This window comes from Mesoplodon mirus (genome assembly GCF_964341445.2).
Source record: "Mesoplodon mirus genome assembly, chromosome: 18".
NCBI classification, from domain to species: domain Eukaryota; kingdom Metazoa; phylum Chordata; class Mammalia; order Artiodactyla; family Ziphiidae; genus Mesoplodon; species Mesoplodon mirus.
Window position 1 is genome coordinate 8,311,569 of NC_138994.1, and position 6,359 is coordinate 8,317,927.

A 6,359-nucleotide genomic window follows, 5' to 3' on the forward strand; every position below is an offset into this window, starting at 1 on the left:
CGTTGGGTCTTTGCTGCTGCACACAGGCTTTCTCGAGTTGTGGCAAGCGGGGGCTACTCCTCGCTGCGGTGCACGGGCCTCTCATTGCGTTGGCCTCTCCTGCTGCAGAGCACGGGCTCCAGGCACGCAGGCTTCAGCAGCTGTGGCACGTGAGCTCAGCAGCTGTGGCTCGTGGGCTCCAGAGCACAGGCTCAGTAGCCGTGGCACACGGGCCCAGCCACTCCGCGGCATGTGGGATCTTGTTGCCTTGACATGGACTCCATTTAATCAACTCACTCTCCTAAGTATTCCACCTGCCTGCCATTTCAGAGGCCCAGAATTATTTGGAAGTTGACTTTTAGGCAATTATAAACTGCCTGCATTAGGAGTGCCATTCTTGTTGAAAGGCTTGTCACTTGAAATCAGTGCAGAGCGCTAAACAAAAGGTCTCCTCTTTAAGCGATTTCACAACAGTTTCTCATTCTGTGCTCATAACCACCCGGTCAGAGGCAGGACAGGCATCACCATCCTGGTTTTCTAGACAAGCATCCTGAGCTTCAGAGATTAACTTGCTTGCCTAAGCTGACCGTGGGAGAGGGGAACTAGGTCCAGGCTGCAGTCACACACCGCCCTCCAGGTAGCTGCTCTGTCATCCTGCCTTTTTGACTCCGAAGGCCTTGCACAGATAAATAAAACACCTCTGATGGCTTCTGCTTTGGACAGCAACAAAACCCTAGTCACCCCCGCCCCCAAAGCCAGAGAAACATAATCTCACCGCCTCTGGGTTTTCTCCCTAACCCCTTCGATTAAAGCTGAGCAGACAGAAAGGATGACATTTCTGGATTCAGAGGCTGCAATGAGCTGAGCACGACAAGCATCTGGGGCCCCTTCCAGGACCCACCAGGTGGAGGAGATGTTGCCCCGGGTGCTGTGGGAGGTGGGGAGAGGTCTTCAGGGAAGCTGCCCTCCACAGAGAGTCCATCAGCAAATTGTCTCATGTAGCCATAACAGCCAGGAGCAAGGTCGGGGGAGCAGGGTTTGGTCCGAGGAGAGCCAGTGTATTGTAAACAGGATAAAAGGGGCTGGAAAGCCCCACTTATCACTGACTAATGTGTCCCCAGGTCATCGGGGAGCTGGACCCCCACCAGCAGCCCTGAGGGAGGGAAAGAGAATTCCCGATTAACCCCATCACCTGTGAGCGGAGCCAGGGCAGAGGTCTGCCTTTCCCCTTGCTAAGTGATTTCCGTGGTCATTAGGCATTTGTGGGGCTCAGCACAGTTTCTAGGAAGCCCTCTGCCAGACTGGAGAAATGCCTTCTGAGGCCCCTGCTCTTTGGGGCCACCTGGAGCAGGGCCTATGTGGAGGCGTCTGTAGAAAGAGAGGTAGTCTGAGGAAGGCAGACGTAGCAGGAGGCTGGGGCCATTGTAGGGGAGAGTGGGGCTCTCCTCTTAGTTGGAGGGGAGAAGGAGTCTTGGGCGTCAGCACATGGAGCCATGGGTTGGCTTAATTTAGACTTGAGGGACTGACTGAGAGCTCCATCCCTCTGGGCTCTAATGATCTCATCCGTTCCTTACAACCCCGTGTGGCAGGTGTCTTAATCTATAGATGACAAAACTGAGAGAGGTTAAGTGTCCACAGTAAACAGCGGGTGAGTGACCAGCTGAGACCTGAACTCAGGCCTTGCTGACTCCCAGTCTGGGCACTTCAGTGTCAGTTGGACCAGATGCACCATGTCAGTGTTCAAGTGTGAAGACTTCCAAGGGATGCTCAGTTCAAGTGAGTTCAGCTTTTCTCTGAATATACTTCACCCCTCCAGGGAGCCTTCCTTGGTCATCTCTGTCTCCTCCTTTCAGGCCTCCATTTTCATGGACCCCTGAGCATGGGATAGAAAGAGTTCAGAGTTTGATACAGGGAGCCTGAGTTTGATTTTCCAACTTGGTCCCTTTGGCCACATCAATCAGTTCCTCTGAGCCTCAGTTTCTTTTTCTGTCAGATGGGGACACTGATATCCACTCTCAGTATTTCACCAGGTTGAAGGAGGATTAAACGAGAAGGGCTCTGCAAGTGATTCGAGTGTTCATTTCACAGTGATTGTCATGGGACCTCCCGAGTGAATTTGTTGCCTCTAGTTTTCACCCCCTCACCCACCTGCCTCTCCAGGAATATTGCCTTCAGATTCACATGCATAACATACCACCTTATGCACGTCTCCTGCTCAGGAACCATCAGTGTCTCCCTGCTACTGCTTCCTTGGCCTGAAACTCACTTTCCAGAACTGGCTCCCTTCCCACTCCCAAAGCTGGAGCCTCCGCTCCCCCGCCCCACCATGGCCTTGAGTCACGGATCCTACTTGAGGTGTGTAAACACACTGTGTGTTCTCATACCTGTGGGCCTGGGCTGGCTCCTTGTAGAGATTTGTCCCCTCTTCCAAGTTGGCTCAGATCCCAGCCCCTCCTCCACTGGCTTCCTTACCACCCATCCTGTCGCACCCTCTCCACTCTCTCGTCTTTATCATTCTCTGTTCCTTAGCGTTCACTTCCTAGGCATGTTGGCTTTCCATGTATAACCAGTCTCCACATTAGATCATCAGCTTCTTGAGAGCAAAGACCTCTCTGTGTCTTTCAAAGAATCTGCTCAACAAATCTAGGCTAGAGAGGCCGTGAGTTTAAGGGGATGTCCTCAGGACCCCATCCATCTACAAGTCAGGAAAGAGTGTTTACCTGCCACGTGAGCCCCTTGAGCAGTGCTGCTTTGAGGATCTGGCTTACTGGAGGGACCATTGTACATCCATGAGTTGACTTGAGCCATGGCAGACCAATATGGAGGCGGGGATTGTTTTTGGCCGGTGGCAACTTTGTGGGACCGGGCCAAGAGCACCAACCTAGAAACCCTCTATTCTACAGCCCATAGGGCTTTCCCTGAGCATACAGGAGCCTCTGTGTCATCCCCTTTCATCTCCACCATTCAATAAGTCCTCAGGGATTCTGGTGGGAAGCAGGAGTATTGAGGAATTTTCCTTCCATGCCCTTGATAACCAATGAACTGATGACCATTCAGCCTGCTCATCTTCCTAGAGAGAAACTGAGGCCCCAAGAGGGGGGTGACCTATCCATGTCACACAGAGTTCAAAGCCCAGCTGGGGTTGGAACCTGCATGTCCTGACTCCAGTGCAGGGCTCAGCTCCCTACCTCACACTGTCTCTTGGGTGACACACACAGGTCAAGGTCCTCAGGCAGGGATTCCGGAAGTACAGGCCTGGGAACCAGCCTCCCCCATTGAAATAGCCTTTAATCTGCCAGGAGGTGGAGCAGGCCCACCCAGACTGAAAAGTTTCCAAGAAGGAACCTCTAAGCCCCTCTCCAAAGCCCCCAAACCTGCCATACCTTGGTGCGGCCTGTCTGCTTTTTTCTTCCCTTGAAATGAACGTGCTGTCACCATAGCCTAAGCCACCTGGTCTAGGGCTGCCCTGTCCAATACGCTTGCTTGCTAGCTGTTAGCCACATGTGGCTATTGGGCACTTGAAGTGTGGCCAGTGCAAATTGGCTTGTGTTGTAAGTGTAAGATACCCACCGGCTTTCAAAAGCTTAGTACAAAATAACGTCAAATACCTCAATACTTTTTTACATTGATCCATGTTGAAACGATACATTTTTGGATGTCTTGGGTTAAATAAAATATATTATTCCTTTATTTTTTTTTTGGCTGTGCCATACCACACAGCATGCGGGATCTTAGTTCCCTGACCAGGGATCAAACCCGCATCCCCTGCAGTGGAAACGTGGAGTCTGAACCGCTGGACTGCCAAGGAAGTCCCTAAAATATATTATTAAGATGAACTTGACCTGTTCCTTTTTCCTTCTTTATTGCAACTTCTAGACTATCTAAAATTAAATATGTAGGCCACATTTGTAGCCTGTGCTCTGTTTCTATTGGACAGTGCTGATCTAGGGGATACCCTTTGGCTTCCTTAGGAGACTGCAGGCTCCTGAGTGCAGAGAGCTGACTTGGGGTAGTTCTTCCTCTACCCAACTCACCCCTTCCCAGCCTGGCATCCCAGGCCTGGCACATGCTGATGCACAGATTGTGTCCCCAGTTCTCCAGACCGAAGAGCCCCTCCATGTGTGCTCCTCTGAGGTCCGCTTAGATCCAAAGAGTCTCAGAGTTAGGGTATGAAGGCAGTCAAGGCAGGCTTCCTGTTGGAGGCGAAGGGGGCTTCAGGGCAGGATGAGGCAAGCCAGGTACCCAGGGCACAAAATTTAAGGAGGAATTCACTCTCAGGGTGGCGCAGGGGCTGAGCCCAGGTGCTTTGCTTGCTGCTTGCCCTGCTCCCAGCCCTGTCAGGCTCCAATACGGTCCCTTCAGTGGGACCCGGGCAGGAGCCACATTGCCACAGAGGTCCACAGCTGAGCTCACCACCGTCCCAGGGTGGTCCTAATAGCCCACGCCTCGCATGGGCAAAAACCCCACCCAACAGCCACCACGCCGGTCCCAAAGAGCCAGATCAAGCCCGGATCTTCAGTAGCCAGGGCCTCCTCGCCCTACTTTCAGTACGCTCCAGGAGACAAGCTGCATTAATGGTGATAATTTTGCAGCTTTGAAAGGGAAGCACCCAAAACCCCGAGGCCTGGGGCTAGAGGAGCCCTCTGAGGCGAGGGCCAGACAGCAGGCATCCCTCAGAGGCCTCCGTCCTGCTGCAGGCCATGCGGCCAACGTGTCCCAACACTGACAGGCTTCCTTGCACAAGCCAGACCTCACAGAGTGAGGGGGGCACGTGAGGAGGGGGGACGAGGAGGCTCCACAGGAGGGTCGTGGGCTCATCCATCAAGAACCGTCAAACAGTAGGGCCACAGGCCTGCCTGAACATTTGGCTTTTTAAAGGGGCCTTCTGCAGCACCCCCCAACCCCCCAAACCTTAGCCTCCCAGAATCAAGCACATTCCATTGGTGGGGGATTAGGGGGTCGGCAACCCAGGCTGGGCCGCCCCCCCCCGGCCCCGCCCCGTCCTGCTTACTCACGGTGCAGGGACAAATCTCCTATACGCTACCCAGCAGCTGGAGCTGTGGTTCGGGGCCCAGGGCAAAATAGAAATTGGTGGGGCCTTTTTGTCTGCTCCTGCTTTTAAGAAAATAGCACACAAATTGGGAGGCAATCTTGACTATCTTTTCTTTTTCTAAAATCAGGAGAGTTGGCTTGCACTGGGGGGTCTCCAAAGGCTTGTTTATGCCAAGAGCTGGGGCTGGAGAGTGGGGCTGGAGAGTGGGAAGGGTCACTCAGATAAGAGCAGAGGACCGCTTGTCCTCCCCACCCGGTCTAACACCTGCACCTGGTTCTCCCTCCTGAAGCACCAGGGGTCAGTCAGCCTCAGATGTGCTGAGTGCTCACGTCCACGGCCAGGCCCTCCCTGCCAGGTAGGACAAGAGCATGGACTTCCCATCTCTCCTTCCCTCCCAAAGGAACCCCGACTGGGGGACTGCAGTCCTGACTACAGCAGGGCCAAGAAGAGCCCCAAGCCTTGGCAGTTGCTCACTGAGGCATCAGAAAGGCCTGTGCTTGAATCCTGACTCGGGCCCTTGCTGCCCTTTGACCTTGGCATGCTACTTGAATTCTCTGAGCTCCATTTCCTTAATTGGTGGACTCCTAGCATACTCCTAGTATAGTGGAAAGACATCTGGCCTTGCTATCAGAGAGATGTGGCTTGGGCCAGTGGCTAGCTATGCATCTTTGAATAAGTCACTTGACTACTCTGGCCTTCATGTTCCTTATGAGGTTTTTGCAAGGATTCAATGAAATCACGTATTTGAAAGTACCTGGCACAATACATAGTGGGTACTGCCATCAGGTGGAATTCATCCCTCTGTCTCCCGCCCTCCTACTTCCCTAGATACCTTCACAGTATAGGTCCAATCACACTAATTGCCCTAACTTCAGTGTAACTGTGGCGTAGTTACATGCTGGGCTCCCAAGTGGCGGGCTCCAGGCAGGACCCCGTGATAGCGCCCAGTACACACATGGTGTTCAGGCACTGCTCTTATTTGTATACCTTTGGGAGGTAGGGTTGCATATCAGTTTGGAGCATAACTCTGCAGCCTGAGTTCAAATCCGGTCTCTGCCACTTACTAGCTGGGCAATCTCAGGCCAGTTGCTTAACTTCTCTGTGCCTCAGCCTCCTCATTTGTAAAATGGGCATAAAGATGGCACCTTCCTCCTAGGGTGGTTGTGGGGTTTAAATAAGGTAAGAACTATAAAGGGCGCATGATACAAGCTACAGGAGTGTTTTGTCAAATGAAATTTATTGACCACCTTCCCTGCCCAGAGATGCTCACCATCCATCTGCTGGCACTCGTGCAGGCCTTCTACAGAAACTGTCCTGTTCAGGGAAG